Genomic DNA, 21,074 nt, shown 5'->3' on the forward strand with positions numbered 1-21,074 from the left:
AGTAGGAGAGTCAGGCAAGGGGGCTTGGCCGGAGTTCGAGTGTAAGGCTCGGCAGGACATTCGACCTTACCTCGGCAGGGAGACCAAGCTTCCCAAGCCTAGTAGGGGCAGGCAAAGGGGCTTGGCCGGAGTTCGAGTGTAAGACTGGGCAGGACGTTCGACCTTACCTTGGCAGGGAGAGCAAGCTTCCCAAGCCTAGTCGGAGAGTCAGGCAAGGGTGCTTGGCCGGAGTTCGAGTGTAAAGCGCGGCAGGACGTTCGACCTTACCTCGGCAGGGAGACCAAGCTTCCCAAGCCTAGTAGGAGAGTCAGGCAAGGGGGCTTGGCCGGAGTTCGAGTGTAAGGCTGGGCAGGACGTTCGACCTTACCTCGGCAGGGAGAGCAAGCTTCCCAAGCCTAGTAGGAGAGTCAGGCAAGGGGGCTTGGCCGGAGTTCAAGTGTAAGGCTCGGCAGGACATTTGACCTTACCTCGGCAGGGAGACCAAGCTTCCCAAGCCTAGTAGGAGAGTCAGGAAAGGGGGCTTGGCCGGAGTTCGAGTGTAATACTGGGCAGGACGTTCGACCTTACCTCGACAGGGAGACCAATCTTCCCAAGCCTCGTAGGAGCAGGAAAGGGGGCTTGGCCGGAGTTCGAGTGTAAGGCTCGGCAGGACATTTGACCTTACCGCGGCAGGGATACCAAGCTTCCCGAGCCTAGTAGGGTCAGGCAAGGGGGCTTGGCCGGAGTTCAAGTGTAAGGCTGGGCAGGACGTTAGACCTTACCTCGGCAGGGAGACCAAGATTCCCAAGCCTAGTCGGAGAGTCAGGCAAGGGGGCTTGGCCGGAGTTCGAGTGTAAGGCTGGGCAGGACGTTTGACCTTACCTCGGCAGGGAGACCAAGCTTCCCAAGCCTAGTAGGAGAGTCAGGCAAGGGGGCTTGGCCGGAGTTCGAGTGTAAGGCTTGGCAGGACGTTCGGCCTTACCTCGGCAGGGAGACCAATCTTCTCAAGCCTAGTAGGGTCAGGCAAGGAGGCTTGGCGGGAGTTCGAGTGTAAGGCTCGGCCGGACGTTCGACCTTACCTCGGCAGGGAGACCAAGCTTCCCAAGCCTAGTAGGGTCATGCAAGGGGGCTTGTCCGGAGTTCGAGTGTAAGGCTCGGCAGGACGTTCGACCTTACCTCGGCAGGGAGACCAAGCTTCCCAAGCCTAGTAGGAGAGTCAGGCAAGGGTGCTTGGCCGGACTTCGAGTGTAAGGCTCGGCAGGACGTTCGACCTTACCTCGGAAGGGAGACCAAGCTTCCCAAGCCTAGTAGGGTCATGCAAGGGGGCTTGTCCGGAGTTCGAGTGTAAGGCTCGGCAGGACGTTCGACCTTACCTTGGCAGGGAGACCAAGCTTCCCAAGCCTAGTAGGGTCAGGCAAGGGGGCTTGGCCGCCGTTTGAGTGTAAGGCTTGGCAGGGCGTTCGACCTTACCTCGGCAGGGAGACCAAGCTTCCCAATCCTAGTAGGAGAGTCAGGCAAGGGGGCTTGTCCGGAGTTCGAGTGTAAGGCTCGGCAGGACGTTCGACCTTACCTCGGCAGGGAGACCAAGCTTCCCAAGCCTGGTAGGGTCAGGCAAGGGGTCTTGGCCGGAGTTCGAGTGTAAGGCTCGGCAGGACGTTCGACCTTACCTCGGCAGGGAGACCAAGCTTCCCAAGCCTAGTAGGAGAGTCAGGCAAGGGGGCTTGTCCGGAGTTCGAGTGTAAGGCTCGGCAGGACGTTCGACCTTACCTCGGCAGGGAGACCAAGCTTCCCAAGCCTAGTAGGAGACTCAGGCAAGGGGGCTTGGCCGGAGTTCGAGTGTAAGGCTTGGCAGGACGTTCGACCTTACCTCGGCAGGGAGACCAAGCTTCCCAAGCCTAGTAGGAGAGTCAGGCAAGGGGGCTTGTCTGGAGTTGGAGTGTAAGGCTCGGCAGGACGTTCGACCTTACCTCGGCAGGGAGACCAAGCTTGCCAAGCCGAGTAGGGTCAGGCAAGGGGGCTTGGCTGGCGTTCCAGTGTAAGTCTTGGCAGGACGTTCGACCTTACCTCGGCAGGGAGACGAAGCTTCCCAAGCCTAGTAGGAGAGTCAGGCAAGGGGGCTTGGCCGGAGTTCGAGTGTAAGGCTCGGCAGGACGTTCGACCTTACCTCGGCAGGGAGACCAAGCTTCCCAAGCCTAGTAGGAGAGTCAGGCAAGGGGGCTTGGCCGGAGTTCGAGTGTAAGGCTCGGCAGGACGTTCGACCTTACCTCGGAAGGGAGACCAAACTTCCCAAGCCTAGTAGGGTCATGCGAGGGGGCTTGTCCGGAGTTCGAGTGTAAGGCTCGGCAGGACGTTCGACCTTGCCTCGGCAGGGAGACCAAGCTTCCCAAGCCTAGTAGGAGAGTCAGGCAAGGGGGTTTGGCCGGAGTTCGAGTGTAAGGCGCGGCAGGACGTTTGACCTTACCTCGGCAGGGAGACCATGCCTCCCAAGCCTAGTAGGAGAGTCAGGAAAGGGGGCTTGGCCGGAGTTCGAGTGTAAGGCTGGGCAGGACGTTTGACCTTACCTCGGCAGGGAGACCAAGCTTCCCAAGCCTAGTAGGAGAGTCAGGCAAGGGGGCTTGTCCGGAGTTCGAGTGTAAGGCTCGGCAGGACGTTCGACCTTACCTCGGCAGGGAGACCCAGCTTCCCAAGCCTAGTAGGAGAGTCAGGCAAGGGGGCTTGGCCGGAGTTCGAGTGTAAGGCGCGGCAGGACGTTTGACCTTACCTCGGCAGGGAGACCATGCCTCCCAAGCCTAGTAGGAGAGTCAGGAAAGGGTGCTTGGCCGGAGTTCGAGTGTAAGGCTCGGCAGGACGTTCGACCTTACCTCGGCAGGGAGACCAAGCTTCCCAAGCCTAGTAGGGGCAGGCAAGGGGGCTTGGCCGGAGTTCGAGTGTAAGGCTCGGCAGGACATTTGACCTTACCTCGGCAGGGAGACCAAGCTTCCAAAGCCTAGTCAGAAAGTCAGGCAAGGGGGCTTGGCCGGAGTTCGAGTGTAAGGCTGGGCAGGACGTTCGACCTTACCTCGGCAGGGAGACCAAGCTTGCCCAGCCTAGTAGGGTCAGGCAAGGGGGCTTGGCCGGAGTTTGAGTCTAGGGCTCGGAAGGACGTTCGACCTTACCTCGCCAGGGAGACCAAGCTTCCCAAGCCTAGTAGGAGAGTCAGGCAAGGGGGCTTGGCCGGAGTTCGAGTGTAAGGCTCGGCAGGACGTTCGACCTTACCTCGGAAGGGAGACCAAGCTTCCCAAGCCGAGTAGGGTCATGCAAGGGAGCTTGTCCGGAGTTCGAGTGTAAGGCTCGGCAGGACGTTCGACCTTGCCTCGGCAGGGAGACCAAGCTTCCCAAGCCTAGTAGGCGACTCAGGCAAGGGGGCTTGGCCGGAGTTCGAGTGTAAGGCTGGGCATGACGTTCAACCTTACCTCGGCAGGGAGACCAAGCTTCCCAAGCCTAGTAGGAGAGTCAGGCAAGGGGGCTTGGCCGGAGTTCGAGTGTAAGCCTGGGCAGGACGTTCGACCTTACCCCGGCAGGGAGACCAAGCTTCCCAAGCCTAGTAGGAGAGTCAGGCAAGGGGGTTTGGCCGGAGTTCGAGTGTAAGGCTTGGCAGGACGTTCGACCGTACCTCGGCAGGGAGACCAAGCTTCCCAAGCCTAGTAGGAGAGTCAGGCAAGGGGGCTTGTACGGAGTTCGAGTGTAAGGCTCGGCAGGACGTTCGACCTTACCTCGCCTGGGAGACCAAGCTTCCCGAGCCTGGAAGGGTCAGGCAAGGGGGCTTGGCCGGCGTTCGAGTGTAAGGCTCGGCAGGACGTTCGACCTTACCTCGGCAGGGAGACCAAGCTTCCCAAGCCTAGTAGGCGACTCAGGCAAGGGGGCTTGGCCGGAGTTCGAGTGTAAGGCTCGGCAGGACGTTCGACTTTACCTCGGCAGGCAGACCAAGCTTCCCAAGCCTAGTAGGAGAATCAGGCAAGGGGGCTTGGCCAGAGTTCGAGTGTAAGGCTCGGCAGGACGTTCGACCTTACCTCGGCAGGGAGACCAAGCTTCCCAAGCCTAGTAGGAGAGTCAGGCAAGGGGGCTTGGCCAGAGATCGAGTGTAAGGCTCGGCAGGACGTTCGACCTTACCTCGGCAGGGAGACCAAGCTTCCCAAGCCTAGTACGGGCAGGCAAGGGGGCTTGGCCGGAGTCTGAGTGTAAGGCTCGGCAGGACGTTCGACCTTACCTCCGCAGGGAGACCAAGCTTCCCAAGCCTAGTAGGAGAGTCAGGCAAGGGGGCTTGGCCGGAGTTCGAGTGTAAGGCTGGGCATGACGTTCGACCTTACCTCGTCAGGGAGACCAAGCTTCCCAAGCCTAGTAGGAGAGTCAGGCAAGGGGGCTTGGCCGGAGTTCGAGTGTAAGGCTCGGCAGGACGTTCGACCTTACCTCGGCAGGGAGACCAAGCTTCCTAAGCCTAGTAGGAGAGTCAGGCAAGGGGGCTTGGCCGGAGTTCGAGTGTAAGGCTCGGCAGGGAGACCAAGCTTCCCAAGCCTAATAGGAGAGTCAGGCAAGGGGGCTTGGCCGGAGTTCGAGTGTAAGGCTCGGCAGGACGTTCGACCTTACCTTGGCAGGGAGACCAAGCTTCCCAAGCCTAGTAGGGTCAGGCAAGGGGGCTTGGCCGGCGTTTGAGTGTAAGGCTTGGCAGGGCGTTCGACCTTACCTCGGCAGGGAGACCAAGCTTCCCAATCCTAGTAGGAGAGTCAGGCAAGGGGACTTGTCCGGAGTTCGAGTGTAAGGCTCGGCCGGACGTTCGACCTTACCTCGGCAGGGAGACCAAGCTTCCCAAGCCTAGTAGGGTCAGGCAAGGGGGCTTGGCCGGAGTTCGAGTGTAAGGCTCAGCAGGACGTTCGACCTTACCTCGGCAGGGAGACCAAGCTTCCCAAGCCTAGTAGGAGAGTCAGGCAAGGGGGCTTGTCCGGAGTTCGAGTGTAAGGCTCGGCAGGACGTTCGACCTTACCTCGGCAGGGAGACCAAGCTTCCCAAGCCTAGTAGGAGACTCAGGCAAGGGGGCTTGGCCGGAGTTCGAGTGTAAGGCTTGGCAGGACGTTCGACCTTACCTCGGCAGGGAGACCAAGCTTACCAAGCCTAGTAGGAGAGTCAGGCAAGGGGGCTTGTCCGGAGTTGGAGTGTAAGGCTCGGCAGGACGTTCGACCTTACCTCGGCAGGGAGACCAAGCTTGCCAAGCCGAGTAGGGTCAGGCAAGGGGGCTTGGCCGGCGTTCGAGTGTAAGTCTTGGCAGGACGTTCGGCCTTACCTCGGCAGGGAGACCAAGCTTCCCAAGCCTAGTAGGGTCATGCAAGGGGGCTTGGCCGGAGTTTGAGTCTATGGCTCGGCAGGACGTTCGACCTTACCTCGGCAGGGAGACCAAGCTTCCCAAGCCTAGTAGGAGAGTCAGGCAAGGGGGCTTGGCCGGAGTTCGAGTGTAAGGCTCGGCAGGACGTTCGACCTTACCTCGGAAGGGAGACCAAGCTTCCCATGCCTAGTAGGGTCATGCAAGGGGGCTTGTCCGGAGTTCGAGTGTAAGGCTCGGCAGGACGTTCGACCTTGCCTCGGCAGGGAGACCAAGCTTCCCAAGCCTAGTAGGAGAGTCAGGCAAAAGGTGCTTGGCCGGAGTTCGAGTGTAAGCCTCGGCAGGACGTTCGACTTTACCTCGGCAGGGAGACCAAGCTTCCCAAGCCTAGTAGGAGAGTCAGGCAAGAGGGCATGGCCGAAGTTCGAGTGTAAGGCTCGGCAGGACGTTCGACCTTACCTCGCCAGGGAGACCAAGCGTCCCAAGCCTAGTAGGACAGTCAGGCAAGGGGGCTTGGCGAGAGATCGAGTGTAAGGCTCGGCAGGACGTTCGACCTTACCTCGGCAGGGAGACCAAGCTTCCCAAGCCTAGTAGGGTCAGGCAAGGGGGCTTGGCCGGAGTTCGAGTGTAAGGCTCGGCAGGACGGTCGACCTTACCTCGGAAGGGAGACCAAGATTCCCAAGCCTAGTAGGAGAGTCAGGCAAGGGGGCTTGTCCGGAGTTCGAGTGTAAGGCTCGGCAGGACGTTCGACCTTACCTCGGCAGGGAGACCAAGCTTCCCAAGCCTAATAGGAGAGTCAGGGAAGGGGGCTTGTACGGAGTTCGAGTGTAAGGCTCGGCAGGACGTTCGACCGTACCTCGCCTGGGAGACCAAGCTTCCCGAGCCTGGAAGGGTCAGGCAAGGGGGCTTGGCCGGCGTTCGAGTGTAAGGCTCGGCAGGACGTTCGACCTTACCTCGGCAGGGAGACCAAGCTTCCCAAGACTAGTAGGAGAGTCAGGCAAGGGGGCTTGGCCGGAGTTCGAGTGTAAGGCTCGGCAGGATGTTCGACCTTACCTCGGCAGGGAGACCAAGCTTCCCAAGCCTAGTAGGAGAGTCAGGCAAGGGGGCTTGGCCGGAGTTCGAGTGTAGGGCTCGGCAGGACATTCGACCCTACCTCGGCAGGGAGACCAAGCTTCCCAAGCCTAGTAGGAGAGTCAGGGAAGGGGGCTTGGCCGGAGTTCGAGTGTAAGGCTGGGCAGGACATTCGACCTTACCTCGGCAGGGAGGCCAATCTTCCCAAGCCTAGTGCGGGCAGGCAAGGGGGCTTGGCCGGAGTCTGAGTGTAAGGCTCGGCAGGACGTTCGACGTTACCTCGGCAGGGAGACCAAGCTTCCCAAGCCTAGTAGGAGACTCAGGCAAGGGGGCTTGGCCGGAGTTCGAGTGTAAGGCTGGGCATGACGTTCAACCTTACCTCGGCAGGGAGACCAAGCTTCCCAAGCCTAGTAGGAGAGTCAGGCAAGGGGGTTTGGCCGGAGTTCGAGTGTAAGCCTGGGCAGGACGTTCGACCTTACCCCGGCAGGGAGACCAAGCTTGCCAAGCCTAGTAGGAGAGTCAGGCAAGGGGGTTTGGCCGGAGTTTGAGTGTAAGGCTGGGCAGGACGTTCGACCTTACCTCGGCAGGGAGACCAAGCTTCCCAAGCCTAGTAGGGGCAGGCAAAGGGGCTTGGCCGGAGTTCGAGTGTAAGGCTGGGCAGGACGTTCGACCTTACCTCGTCAGGGAGACCAAGCTTCCCAAGCCTAGTAGGAGAGTCAGGCAAGGGGGCTTGGCCAGAGTTCGAGTGTCAGGCTTGGCAGGACGTTCGACCGTACCTCGGCAGGGAGACCAAGCTTCCCAAGCCTAGTAGGAGAGTCAGGGAAGGGGGCTTGTACGGAGTTCGAGTGTAAGGCTCGGCAGGACGTTCGACCGTACCTCGCCTGGGAGACCAAGCTTCCCGAGCCTGGAAGGGTCAGGCAAGGGGGCTTGGCCGGCGTTCGAGTGTAAGGCTCGGCAGGACGTTCGACCTTACCTCGGCAGGGAGACCAAGCTTCCCAAGCCTAGTAGGAGAGTCAGGCAAGGGGGCTTGGCCGGAGTTCGAGTGTAAGGCTGGGCAGGACGTTCGACCTTACCTCGGCAGGGAGGCCAATCTTCCCAAGCCTAGTACGGGCAGGCAAGGGGGCTTGTCCGGAGTTCGAGTGTAAGGCTCGGCAGGACGTTCGACCTTGCCTCGGCAGGGAGACCAAGCTTCCCAAGCCTAGTAGGAGAGTCAGGCAAAAGGTGCTTGGCCGGAGTTCGAGTGTAAGGCTCGGCAGGACGTTCGACTTTACCTCGGCAGGGAGACCAAGCTTCCCAAGCCTAGTAGGAGAGTCAGGCAAGAGGGCATGGCCGAAGTTCGAGTGTAAGGCTCGGCAGGACGTTCGACCTTACCTCGCCAGGGAGACCAAGCGTCCCAAGCCTAGTAGGACAGTCAGGCAAGGGGGCTTGGCGAGAGATCGAGTGTAAGGCTCGGCAGGACGTTCGACCTTACCTCGGCAGGGAGACCAAGCTTCCCAAGCCTAGTAGGGTCAGGCAAGGGGGCTTGGCCGGAGTTCGAGTGTAAGGCTCGGCAGGACGGTCGACCTTACCTCGGAAGGGAGACCAAGATTCCCAAGCCTAGTAGGAGAGTCAGGCAAGGGGGCTTGGCCGGAGTTCGAGTGTAAGGCTCGGCAGGACGTTCGACCTTACCTCGGCAGGGAGACCAAGCTTCCCAAGCCTAATAGGAGAGTCAGGGAAGGGGGCTTGTACGGAGTTCGAGTGTAAGGCTCGGCAGGACGTTCGACCGTACCTCGCCTGGGAGACCAAGCTTCCCGAGCCTGGAAGGGTCAGGCAAGGGGGCTTGGCCGGCGTTCGAGTGTAAGGCTCGGCAGGACGTTCGACCTTACCTCGGCAGGGAGACCAAGCTTCCCAAGACTAGTAGGAGAGTCAGGCAAGGGGGCTTGGCCGGAGTTCGAGTGTAAGGCTCGGCAGGATGTTCGACCTTACCTCGGCAGGGAGACCAAGCTTCCCAAGCCTAGTAGGAGAGTCAGGCAAGGGGGCTTGGCCGGAGTTCGAGTGTAGGGCTCGGCAGGACATTCGACCCTACCTCGGCAGGGAGACCAAGCTTCCCAAGCCTAGTAGGAGAGTCAGGGAAGGGGGCTTGGCCGGAGTTCGAGTGTAAGGCTGGGCAGGACATTCGACCTTACCTCGGCAGGGAGGCCAATCTTCCCAAGCCTAGTGCGGGCAGGCAAGGGGGCTTGGCCGGAGTCTGAGTGTAAGGCTCGGCAGGACGTTCGACGTTACCTCGGCAGGGAGACCAAGCTTCCCAAGCCTAGTAGGAGACTCAGGCAAGGGGGCTTGGCCGGAGTTCGAGTGTAAGGCTGGGCATGACGTTCAACCTTACCTCGGCAGGGAGACCAAGCTTCCCAAGCCTAGTAGGAGAGTCAGGCAAGGGGGTTTGGCCGGAGTTCGAGTGTAAGCCTGGGCAGGACGTTCGACCTTACCCCGGCAGGGAGACCAAGCTTGCCAAGCCTAGTAGGAGAGTCAGGCAAGGGGGTTTGGCCGGAGTTTGAGTGTAAGGCTGGGCAGGACGTTCGACCTTACCTCGGCAGGGAGACCAAGCTTCCCAAGCCTAGTAGGGGCAGGCAAAGGGGCTTGGCCGGAGTTCGAGTGTAAGGCTGGGCAGGACGTTCGACCTTACCTCGTCAGGGAGACCAAGCTTCCCAAGCCTAGTAGGAGAGTCAGGCAAGGGGGCTTGGCCAGAGTTCGAGTGTCAGGCTTGGCAGGACGTTCGACCGTACCTCGGCAGGGAGACCAAGCTTCCCAAGCCTAGTAGGAGAGTCAGGGAAGGGGGCTTGTACGGAGTTCGAGTGTAAGGCTCGGCAGGACGTTCGACCGTACCTCGCCTGGGAGACCAAGCTTCCCGAGCCTGGAAGGGTCAGGCAAGGGGGCTTGGCCGGCGTTCGAGTGTAAGGCTCGGCAGGACGTTCGACCTTACCTCGGCAGGGAGACCAAGCTTCCCAAGCCTAGTAGGAGAGTCAGGCAAGGGGGCTTGGCCGGAGTTCGAGTGTAAGGCTGGGCAGGACGTTCGACCTTACCTCGGCAGGGAGGCCAATCTTCCCAAGCCTAGTACGGGCAGGCAAGGGGGCTTGGCAGGAGTCTGAGTGTAAGGCTCGGCAGGACGTTCGACCTTACCTCGGCAGGGAGACCAAGCTTCCCAAGCCTAGTAGGAGACTCAGGCAAGGGGGCTTGGCCGGAGTTCGAGTGTAAGGCTGGGCATGACGTTCGACCTTACCTCGGCAGGGAGACCAAGCTTCCCAAGCCTAGTAGGAGAGTCAGGCAAGGGGGCTTGGCCGGAGTTCGAGTGTAAGCCTGGGCAGGACGTTCGACCTTACCCCGGCAGGGAGACCAAGCTTGCCAAGCCTAGTAGGAGAGTCAGGCAAGGGGGTTTGGCCGGAGTTCGAGTGTAAGGCTGGGCAGGACGTTCGACCTTATCTCGGCAGGGAGACCAAGCTTCCCAAGCCTAGTAGGGGCAGGCAAAGGGGCTTGGCCGGAGTTCGAATGTAAGGCTGGGCAGGACGTTCGACCTTACCTCGGCAGGGAGACCAAGCTTCCCAAGCCTAGTAGGAGAGTCAGGCAAGGGGGCTTGGCCGGAGTTCGAGTGTAAGGCTGGGCAGGACGTTCGACCTTACCTCGGCAGGGAGACCAATCTTCCCAAGCCTAGTAGGGTCAGGCAAGGGGGCTTGGCCGGAGTTCGAGTGTAAGGCTCGGCAGGACATTTGACCTTACCGCGGCAGGGATACCAAGCTTCCCGAGCCTAGTAGGGTCAGGCAAGGGGGCTTGGCCGGAGTTCAAGTGTAAGGCTGGGCAGGACGTTCGACCTTTCCTCGTCAGGGAGACCAAGCTTCCCAAGCCTAGTCGGAGAGTCAGGCAAGGGGGCTTGGCCGGAGTTCGAGTGTAAGGCTGGGCAGGACGTTAGACCTTACCTCGGCAGGGAGACCAAGATTCCCAAGCCTAGTCGGAGAGTCAGGCTAGGGGGCTTGGCTGGAGTTCGAGTGTAAGGCTGGGCAGGACGTTTGACCTTACCTCGGCAGGGAGACCAAGCTTCCCAAGCCTAGTAGGAGAGACAGGCAAGGGGGCTTGTCCGGAGTTCGAGTGTAAGGCTGGGCAGGACGTTCGACCTTACCTCGGCAGGGAGACCCAGCTTCCCAAGCCTAGTCGGAGAGTCAGGCAAGGGGGCTTGGCCGGAGTTCGAGTGTAAGGCTTGGCAGGACGTTCGGCCTTACCTCGGCAGGGAGACCATGCCTCCCAAGCCTAGTAGGAGAGTCAGGAAAGGGGGCTTGGCCGGAGTTCGAGTGTAAGGCTCGGCAGGACGTTCGACCTTACCTCGGTAGGGAGACCAAGCTTCCCAAGCCTAGTAGGGGCAGGCAAGGGGGCTTGGCCGGAGTTCGAGTGTAAGGCTCGGCAGGACATTTGACCTTACCTCGGCAGGCAGACCAATCTTCCCAAGCCTAGTCTGAGAGTCAGGCAAGGGGGCTTGGCCGGAGTTCGAGTGTAAGGCTGGGCAGGACGTTCGACCTTACCTCGGCAGGGAGACCAAGCTTGCCCAGCCTAGTAGGGTCAGGCAAGGGGGCTTGGCCGGAGTTTGAGTCTAAGGCTCGGCAGGACGTTCGACCTTACCTCGGCAGGGAGACCAAGCTTCCCAAGCCTAGTAGGAGAGTCAGGCAAGGGTGCTTGGCCGGAGTTCGAGTGTAAGGCTCGGCAGGACGTTCGACCTTACCTCGGAAGGGAGACCAAGCTTCCCAAGCCTAGTAGGGTCATGCAAGGGGGCTTGTCCGGAGTTCGAGTGTAAGGCTCGGCAGGACGTTCGACCTTTCCTCGGCAGGGAGACCAAGCTTCCCAAGCCTAGTCGGAGAGTCAGGCATGGGGGCTTGGCCGGAGTTCGAGTGTAAGGCTCGGCAGGACGTTCGACTTTACCTCGGCAGGGAGACCAAGCTTCCCAAGCCTAGTAGGAGAGTCAGGCAAGGGGGCTTGGCCAGAGTTCGAGTGTAAGGCGCGGCAGGACGTTCGACCTTACCTCGGCAGGGAGACCAAGCTTCCCAAGCCTAGTAGGAGAGTCAGGCAAGGGGGCTTGGCCAGAGATCGAGTGTAAGGCTGGGCAGGACGTTCGACCTTACCTCGGCAGGGAGACCAAGCTTCCCAAGCCTAGTATGGGCAGGCAAGGGGGCTTGGCCGGAGTCTGAGTGTAAGGCTCGGCAGGACGTTCGACCTTACCTCGGCAGGGAGACCAAGCTTCCCAAGCCTAGTAGGCGACTCAGGCAAGGGGGCTTGGCCGGAGTTCGAGTGTAAGGCTGGGCATGACGTTCAACCTTACCTCGGCAGGGAGACCAAGCTTCCCAAGCCTAGTAGGAGAGTCAGGCAAGGGGGCTTGGCCGGAGTTCGAGTGTAAGCCTGGGCAGGACGTTCGACCTTACCCCGCCAGGGAGACCAAGTTGCCAAGCCTAGTAGGAGAGTCAGGCAAGGGGGTTTGGCCGGAGTTCGAGTGTAAGGCTTGGCAGGACTTTCGACCTTACCTCGGCAGGGAGACCAAGCTTCCCAAGCCTAGTAGGAGAGTCAGGCAAGGGGACTTGTACGGAGTTCGAGTGTAAGGCTCGGCAGGACGTTCGACCTTACCTCGCCTGGGAGACCAAGCTTCCCGAGCCTGGAAGGGTCAGGCAAGGGGGCTTGGCCGGCGTTCGAGTGTAAGGCTCGGCAGGACGTTCGACCTTACCTCGCCAGGGAGACCAAGCTTGCCAAGCCTAGTAGGAGAGTCAGGCAAGGGGGTTTGGCCGGAGTTCGAGTGTAAGGCTTGGCAGGACGTTCGGCCGTACCTCGGCAGGGAGACCAAGCTTCCCAAGCCTAGTAGGAGAGTCAGGCAAGGGGGCTCGTACGGAGTTTGAGTGTAAGGCTCGGCAGGACGTTCGACCTTACCTCGCCTGGGAGACCAAGCTTCCCGAGCCTGGAAGGGTCAGGCAAGGGGGCTTGGCCGGCGTTCGAGTGTAAGGCTGGGCAGGACGTTCGACCTTACCTCGTCAGGGAGACCAAGCTTCCCAAGACTAGTAGGAGAGTCAGGCAAGGGGGCTTGGCCGGAGTTCGAGTGTAAGGCTCGGCAGGACATTCGACCTTACCTCGGCAGGGAGACCAAGCTTCCCAAGCCTAGTAGGAGAGTCAGGGAAGGGGGCTTGGCCGGAGTTCGAGTGTAAGGCTGGGCAGGACGTTCGACCTTACCTCGGCAGGGAGGCCAATCTTCCCAAGCCTAGTACGGGCAGGCAAGGGGGCTTGGCCAGAGTCTGAGTGTAAGGCTCGGCAGGAGGTTCGACCTTACCTCGGCAGGGAGACCAAGCTTGCAAAGCCTAGTAGGAGACTCAGGCAAGGGGGCTTGGCCGGAGTTCGAGTGTAAGGCTGGGCATGACGTTCAACCTTACCTCGGCAGGGAGACCAAGCTTCCCAAGCCTAGTAGGAGAGTCAGGCAAGGGGGCTTGGCCGGAGTTCGAGTGTAAGGCTGGGCAGGACGTTCGACCTTACCTCGTCAGGGAGACCAAGCTTGCCACGCCTAGTAGGAGAGTCAGGCAAGGGGGCTTGGCCAGAGTTCGAGTGTAAGGCTTGGCAGGACGTTCGACCGTACCTCAGCAGGGAGACCAAGCTTCCCAAGCCTAGTAGGAGAGTCAGGCAAGGGGGCTTGTACGGAGTTCGAGTGTAAGGCTCGGCAGGACGTTCGACCTTACCTCGCCTGGGAGACCAAGCTTCCCGAGCCTGGAAGGGTCAGGCAAGGGGGCTTGGCCGGCGTTCGAGTGTAAGGCTCGGCAGGACATTCGACCTTACCTCCGCAGGGAGACCAAGCTTCCCAAGCCTAGTAGGAGAGTCAGGGAAGGGGGCTTGGCCGGAGTTCGAGTGTAAGGCTGGGCAGGACGTTCGACCTTACCTGGACAGGGAGGCCAATCTTCCCAAGCCTAGTACGGGCAGGCAAGGGGGCTTGGCCGGAGTCTGAGTGTAAGGCTCGGCAGGACGTTCGACCTTACCTCGGCAGGGAGACCAAGCTTCCCAAGCCTAGTAGGAGACTCAGGCAAGGGGGCTTGGCCGGAGTTCGAGTGTAAGGCTGGGCATGACGTTCAACCTTACCTCGGCAGGGAGACCAAGCTTCCCAAGCCTAGTAGGAGAGTCAGGCAAGGGGGCTTGGCCGGAGTTCGAGTGTAAGCCTGGGCAGGACGTTCGACCTTACCCCGCCAGGGAGACGAAGCTTGCCAAGCCTAGTAGGAGAGTCAGGCAAGGGGGTTTGGCCGGAGTTCGAGTGTAAGGCTGGGCAGGACGTTCGACCTTACCTCGGCAGGGAGACCAAGCTTCCCAAGCCTAGTAGGGGCAGGCAAAGGGGCTTGGCCGGAGTTCGAGTGTAAGCCTGGGCAGGACGTTCGACCTTACCCCGGCAGGGAGACCAAGCTTCCCAAGCCTAGTCGGACAGTCAGGCCAGGTGTCTTGGCCGGAGTTCGAGTGTAAGGCTGGGCAGGACGTTCGACCTTACCTTGGCAGGGAGAGCAAGCTTCCCAAGCCTAGTCGGAGAGTCAGGCAAGGGTGCTTGGCCGGAGTTCGAGTGTAAAGCGCGGCAGGACGTTCGACCTTACCTCGGCAGGGAGACCAAGCTTCCCAAGACTAGTAGGAGAGTCAGGCAAGGGGGCTTGGCCGGAGTTCGAGTGTAATACTGGGCAGGACGTTCGACCTTACCTCGGCAGGGAGACCAATCTTCCCAAGCCTAGTACGGGCAGGCAAGGGGGCTTGGCCGGAGTCTGAGTGTAAGGCTCGGCAGGACGTTCGACCTTACCTCGGCAGGGAGACCAAGCTTCCCAAGCCTAGTAGGAGACTCAGGCAAGGGGGCTTGGCCGGAGTTCGAGTGTAAGGCTGGGCATGACGTTCAACCTTACCTCGGCAGGGAGACCAAGCTTCCCAAGCCTAGTAGGAGAGTCAGGGAAGGGGGCTTGGCCGGAGTTCGAGTGTAAGCCTGGGCAGGACGTTCGACCTTACCCCGGCAGGGAGACCAAGCTTGCCAAGCCTAGTAGGAGAGTCAGGCAAGGGGGTTTGGCCGGAGTTCGAGTGTAAGGCTGGGCAGGACGTTCGACCTTACCTCGGCAGGGAGACCAAGCTTCCCAAGCCTAGTAGGGGCAGGCAAAGGGGCTTGGCCGGAGTTCGAGTGTAAGCCTGGGCAGGACGTTCGACCTTACCCCGGCAGGGAGACCAAGCTTCCCAAGCCTAGTCGGACAGTCAGGCCAGGTGTCTTGGCCGGAGTTCGAGTGTAAGGCTGGGCAGGATGTTCGACCTTACCTTGGCAGGGAGAGCAAGCTTCCCAAGCCTAGTCGGAGAGTCAGGCAAGGGTGCTTGGCCGGAGTTCGAGTGTAAAGCGCGGCAGGACGTTCGACCTTACCTCGGCAGGGAGACCAAGCTTCCCAAGACTAGTAGGAGAGTCAGGCAAGGGGGCTTGGCCGGAGTTCGAGTGTAAGGCTGGGCAGGACGTTCGACCTTACCTCGGCAGGGAGACCAATCTTCCCAAGCCTAGTAGGGGCAGGAAAGGGGGCTTGGCCGGAGTTCGAGTGTAAAGCGCGGCAGGACGTTCGACCTTACCTCGGCAGGGAGACCAAGCTTCCCAAGACTAGTAGGAGAGTCAGGCAAGGGGGCTTGGCCGGAGTTCAAGTGTAAGGCTCGGCAGGACATTTGACCTTACCTCGGCAGGGAGACCAAGCTTCCCAAGCCTAGTAGGAGAGTCAGGCAAGGGGGCTTGGCCGGAGTTCGAGTGTAATACTGGGCAGGACGTTCGACCTTACCTCGGCAGGGAGACCAATCTTCCCAAGCCTAGTAGGGGCAGGAAAGGGGGCTTGGCCGGAGTTCGAGTGTAAGTCTCGGCAGGACATTTGACCTTACCGCGGCAGGGATACCAAGCTTCCCGAGCCTAGTAGGGTCAGGCAAGGGGGCTTGGCCGGAGTTCAAGTGTAAGGCTGGGCAGGACGTTCGACCTTTCCTCGGCAGGGAGACCAAGCTTCCCAAGCCTAGTCGGAGAGTCAGGCAAGGGGGCTTGGCCGGAGTTCGAGTGTAAGGCTGGGCAGGACGTTAGACCTTACCTCGGCAGGGAGACCAAGATTCCCAAGCCTAGTCGGAGAGTCAGGCAAGGGGGCTTGGCCGGAGTTCGAGTGTAAGGCTGGGCAGGACGTTTGCCCTTACCTCGGCAGGGAGACCCAGCTTCCCAAGCCTAGTCGGAGAGTCAGGCAAGGGGGCTTGGCCGGAGTTCGAGTGTAAGGCTGGGCAGGACGTTCGACCTTACCTCGGCAGGGAGACCAAGCTTGCCCAGCCTAGTAGGGTCAGGCAAGGGGGCTTGGCCGGAGTTTGAGTCTAAGGCTGGGCAGGACGTTAGACCTTACCTCGGCAGGGAGACCAAGCTTCCCAAGCCTAGTAGGAGAGTCAGGCAAGGGGGCTTGGCCGGAGTTCGAGTGTAAGGCTCGGCAGGACGTTCGACCTTACCTCGGAAGGGAGACCAAGCTTCCCAAGCCTAGTAGGGTCATGCAAGGGGGCTTGTCCGGAGTTCGAGTGTAAGGCTCGGCAGGACGTTCGACCTTGCCTCGGCAGGGAGACCAAGCTTCCCAAGCCTAGTAGGAGAGTCAGGCAAGGGGGCTCGTACGGAGTTCGAGTGTAAGGCTCGGCAGGACGTTCGACCTTACCTCGCCTGGGAGACCAAGCTTCCCGAGCCTGGAAGGGTCAGGCAAGGGGGCTTGGCCGGCGTTCGAGTGTAAGGCTGGGCAGGACGTTCGACCTTACCTCGTCAGGGAGACCAAGCTTCCCAAGACTAGTAGGAGAGTCAGGCAAGGGGGCTTGGCCGGAGTTCGAGTGTAAGGCTCGGCAGGACATTCGACCTTACCTCGGCAGGGAGACCAAGCTTCCCAAGCCTAGTAGGAGAGTCAGGGAAGGGGGCTTGGCCGGAGTTCGAGTGTAAGGCTGGGCAGGACGTTCGACCTTACCTCGGCAGGGAGGCCAATCTTCCCAAGCCTAGTACGGGCAGGCAAGGGGGCTTGGCCGGAGTCTGAGTGTAAGGCTCGGCAGGACGTTCGACCTTACCTCGGCAGGGAGACCAAGCTTCCCAAGCCTAGTAGGAGACTCAGGCAAGGGGGCTTGGCCGGAGTTCGAGTGGAAGGCTGGGCATGACGTTCAACCTTACCTCGGCAGGGAGACCAAGCTTCCCAAGCCTAGTAGGAGAGTCAGGCAAGGGGGCTTGGCCGGAGTTCGAGTGTAAGCCTGGGCAGGACGTTCGACCTTACCCCGGCAGGGAGACCAAGCTTGCCAAGCCTAGTAGGAGAGTCAGGCAAGGGGGTTTGGCCGGAGTTCGAGTGTAAGGCTCGGCAGGACGTTCGACCTTACCTCGGCAGGGAGACCAAGCTTCCCAAGCCTAGCAGGGTCAGGCAAGGGGGCTTGGCCGGAGTTCGAGTGTAAGGCTGGGCAGGACGTTCGACCTTACCTCGTCAGGGAGACCAAGCTTCCCAAGCCTAGTAGGAGAGTCAGGCAAGGGGGCTTGGCCAGAGTTCGAGTGTAAGGCTTGGCAGGACGTTCGACCGTACCTCGGCAGGGAGACCAAGCTTCCCAAGCCTAGTAGGAGAGTCAGGCAAGGGGGCTTGTACGGAGTTCGAGTGTAAGGCTCGGCAGGACGTTCGACCTTACCTCGGCAGGGAGACCAAGCTTCCCGAGCCTGGAAGGGTCAGGCAAGGGGGCTTGGCCGGCGTTCGAGTGTAAGGCTGGGCAGGACGTTAGACCTTACCTCGGCAGGGAGACCAAGCTTCCCAAGCCTAGTAGGAGAGTCAGGGAAGGGGGCTTGGCCGGAGTTCGAGTGTAAGGCTGGGCAGGACGTTCGACCTTACCTGGGCAGGGAGGCCAATCTTCCCAAGCCTAGTACGGGCAGGCAAGGGGGCTTGGCCGGAGTCTGAGTGTAAGGCTCGGCAGGACGTTCGACCTTACCTCGGCAGGGAGACCAAGCTTCCCAAGCCTAGTAGGAGACTCAGGCAAGGGGGCTTGGCCGGAGTTCGAGTGTAAGGCTGGGCATGACGTTCAACCTTACCTCGGCAGGGAGACCAAGCTTCCCAAGCCTAGTAGGAGAGTCAGGCAAGGGGGCTTGGCCGGAGTTCGAGTGTAAGCCTGGGCAGGACGTTCGACCTTACCCCGCCAGGGAGACGAAGCTTGCCAAGCCTAGTAGGAGAGTCAGGCAAGGGGGTTTGGCCGGAGTTCGAGTGTAAGGCTGGGCAGGACGTTCGACCTTACCTCGGCAGGGAGACCAAGCTTCCCAAGCCTAGTAGGGGCAGGCAAAGGGGCTTGGCCGGAGTTCGAGTGTAAGCCTGGGCAGGACGTTCGACCTTACCCCGGCAGGGAGACCAAGCTTCCCAAGCCTAGTCGGACAGTCAGGCCAGGTGTCTTGGCCGGAGTTCGAGTGTAAGGCTGGGCAGGACGTTCGACCTTACCTTGGCAGGGAGAGCAAGCTTCCCAAGCCTAGTCGGGGAATCAGGCAAGGGTGCTTGGCCGGAGTTCGAGTGTAAAGCGCGGCAGGACGTTCGACCTTACCTCGGCAGGGAGACCAAGCTTTCCAAGCCTAGTAGGAGAGTCAGGCAAGGGGGCTTGGCCGGAGTTCGAGTGTAAGGCTGGGCAGGACGTTCGACCTTACCTCGGCAGGGAGAGCAAGCTTCCCAAGACTAGTAGGAGAGTCAGGCAAGGGGGCTTGGCCGGAGTTCAAGTGTGAGGCTCGGCAGGACATTTGACCTTACCTCGGCAGGGAGACCAAGCTTCTCAAGCCTAGTAGGAGAGTCAGGCAAGGGGGCTTGGCCGGAGTTCGAGTGTAATACTGGGCAGGACGTTCGACCTTACCTCGGCAGGGAGACCAATCTTCCCAAGCCTAGTAGGGGCAGGAAAGGGGGCTTGGCCGGAGTTCGAGTGTAAGGCTCGGCAGGACATTTGACCTTACCGCGGCAGGGATACCAAGCTTCCCGAGCCTAGTAGGGTCAGGCAAGGGGGCTTGGCCGGAGTTCAAGTGTAAGGCTGGGCAGGACGTTCGACCTTTCCTCGGCAGGGAGACCAAGCTTCCCAAGCCTAGTCGGAGAGTCAGGCAAGGGGGCTTGGCCGGAGTTCGAGTGTAAGGCTGGGCAGGACGTTCGACCTTACCTCGGCAGGGAGACCAAGATTCCCAAGCCTAGTAGGAGAGTCAGGCAAGGGGGCTTGGCCGGAGTTCGAGTGTAAGGCTCGGCAGGACATTCGACCTTACCTCGGCAGGGAGACCAAGATTCCCAAGCCTAGTAGGAGAGTCAGGCAAGGGGGCTTGGCCAGAGTCCGAGTGTAAGGCTTGACAGGACGTTCGGCCGTACCTCGGCAGGGAGACCAAGCTTCCCAAGACGAGTAGGAGAGTCAGGCAAGGGGGCTTGTACGGAGTTCGAGTGTAAGGCTCGGCAGGACCTTCGACCTTACCTCGCCTGGGAGACCAAGCTTCCCGAGCCTGGAAGGGTCAGGCAAGGGGGCTTGGCCGGCATTCTAGTGTAAGGCTCGGCAGGACGTTCGACCTTACCTCGGCAGGGAGACCAAGCTTCCCAAGACTAGTAGGAGAGTCAGGCAAGGGGGCTTGGCCGGAGTTCGAGTGTAAGGCTCGGCAGGACATTCGACCTTACCTCGGCAGGGAGACCAAGCTTCCCAAGCCTAGTAGGAGAGTCAGGGAAGGGGGCTTGGCCGGAGTTCGAGTGTAAGGCTGGGCAGGACGTTCGACCTTACCTCGGCAGGGAGACCAAGCTTCCCAAGCCTAGTAGGGGCAGGCAAAGGGGCTTGGCCGGAGTTCGAGTGTAAGCCTGGGCAGGACGTTCGACCTTACCCCGGCAGGGAGACCAAGCTTCCCAAGCCTAGTAGGAGAGTCAGGCCAGGTGTCTTGGCCGGAGTTCGAGTGTAAGGCTGGGCAGGACGTTCGACCTTACCTTGGCAGGGAGAGCAAGCTTCCCAAGCCTAGTCGGAGAGTCAGGCAAGGGTGCTTGGCCGGAGTTCGAGTGTAAAGCGCGGCAGGACGTTCGACCTTACCTCGGCAGGGAGACCAAGCTTCCCAAGCCTAGTAGGAGAGTCAGGCAAGGGGGCTTGGCCGGAGTTCGAGTGTAAGGCTGGGCAGGACGTTCGACCTTACCTCGGCAGGGAGAGCAAGCTTCCCAAGACTAGTAGGAGAGTCAGGCAAGGGGGCTTGGCCGGAGTTCAAGTGTAAGGCTCGGCAGGACATTTGACCTTACCTCGGCAGGGAGACCAAGCCTCTCAAGCCTAGTAGGAGAGTCAGGCAAGGGGGCTTGGCCGGAGTTCGAGTGTAATACTGGGCAGGACGTTCGACCTTACCTCGGCAGGGAGACCAATCTTCCCAAGCCTAGTAGGGGCAGGAAAGGGGGCTTGGCCGGAGTTCGAGTGTAAGGCTCGGCAGGACATTTGACCTTACCGCGGCAGGGATACCAAGCTTCCCGAGCCTAGTAGGGTCAGGCAAGGGGGCTTGGCCGGAGTTCAAGTGTAAGGCTGGGCAGGACGTTCGACCTTTCCTCGGCAGGGAGACCAAGCTTCCCAAGCCTAGTCGGAGAGTCAGGCAAGGGGGCTTGGCCGGAGTTCGAGTGTAAGGCTGGGCAGGACGTTAGACCTTACCTCGGCAGGGAGACCAAGATTCCCAAGCCTAGTCGGAGAGTCAGGCAAGGGGGCTTGGCCGGAGTTCGAGTGTAAGGCTGGGCAGGACGTTCGACCTTACCTCGGCAGGGGACCCAGCTTCCCAAGCCTAGTAGGAGAGTCAGACAAGGGGGCTTGGCCGGAGTTCGAGTGTAAGGCTCGGCAGGACGTTCGACCTTACCTCGCCTGGGAGACCAAGCTTCCCGAGCCTGGAAGGGTCAGGCAAGGGGGCTTGGCCGGCGTTCGAGTGTAAGGCTCGGCAGGACGTTCGACCTTACCTCGGCAGGGAGACCAAGCTTCCCAAGCCTAGTAGGAGAGTCAGGCAAGGGGGCTTGGCCGGAGTTCGAGTGTAAGGGTCGGCAGGACATTCGACCTTACCTCGGCAGGGAGACCAAGCTTCCCAAGCCTAGTAGGAGAGTCAGGCAAGGGGGCTTGGCCGGAGTTCGAGTGTAAGGCTCGGCAGGACATTCGACCTTACCTCGGCAGGGAGACCAAGCTTCCCAAGCCTAGTAGGAGAGTCAGGGAAGGGGGCTTGGCCGGAGTTCGAGTGTAAGGCTGGGCAGGACGTTCGACCTTACCTGGGCAGGGAGGCCAATCTTCCCAAGCCTAGTACGGGCAGGCAAGGGGGCTTGGCCGGAGTCTGAGTGTAAGGCTCGGCAGGACGTTCGACCTTACCTTGGCAGGGAGACCAAGCTTCCCAAGCCTAGTAGGAGAGTCAGGCAAGGGGGCTTGGCCGGAGTTCGAGTGTAAGGCTGGGCAGGACGTTCGACCTTACCTCGGCAGGGAGAGCAAGCTTCCCAAGACTAGTAGGAGAGTCAGGCAAGGGGGCTTGGCCGGAGTTCAAGTGTAAGGCTCGGCAGGACATTTGACCTTACCTCGGCAGGAAGACCACGCTTCCCAAGCCTAGTAGGAGAGTCAGGCAAGGGGGCTTGGCCGGAGTTCGAGTGTAATACTGGGCAGGACGTTCGACCTTACCTCGGCAGGGAGACCAATCTTCCCA

Source organism: Vidua macroura, assembly GCF_024509145.1.
Source record: "Vidua macroura isolate BioBank_ID:100142 chromosome W unlocalized genomic scaffold, ASM2450914v1 whyW_random_scaffold_30, whole genome shotgun sequence".
Lineage (NCBI taxonomy): Eukaryota > Metazoa > Chordata > Aves > Passeriformes > Viduidae > Vidua > Vidua macroura.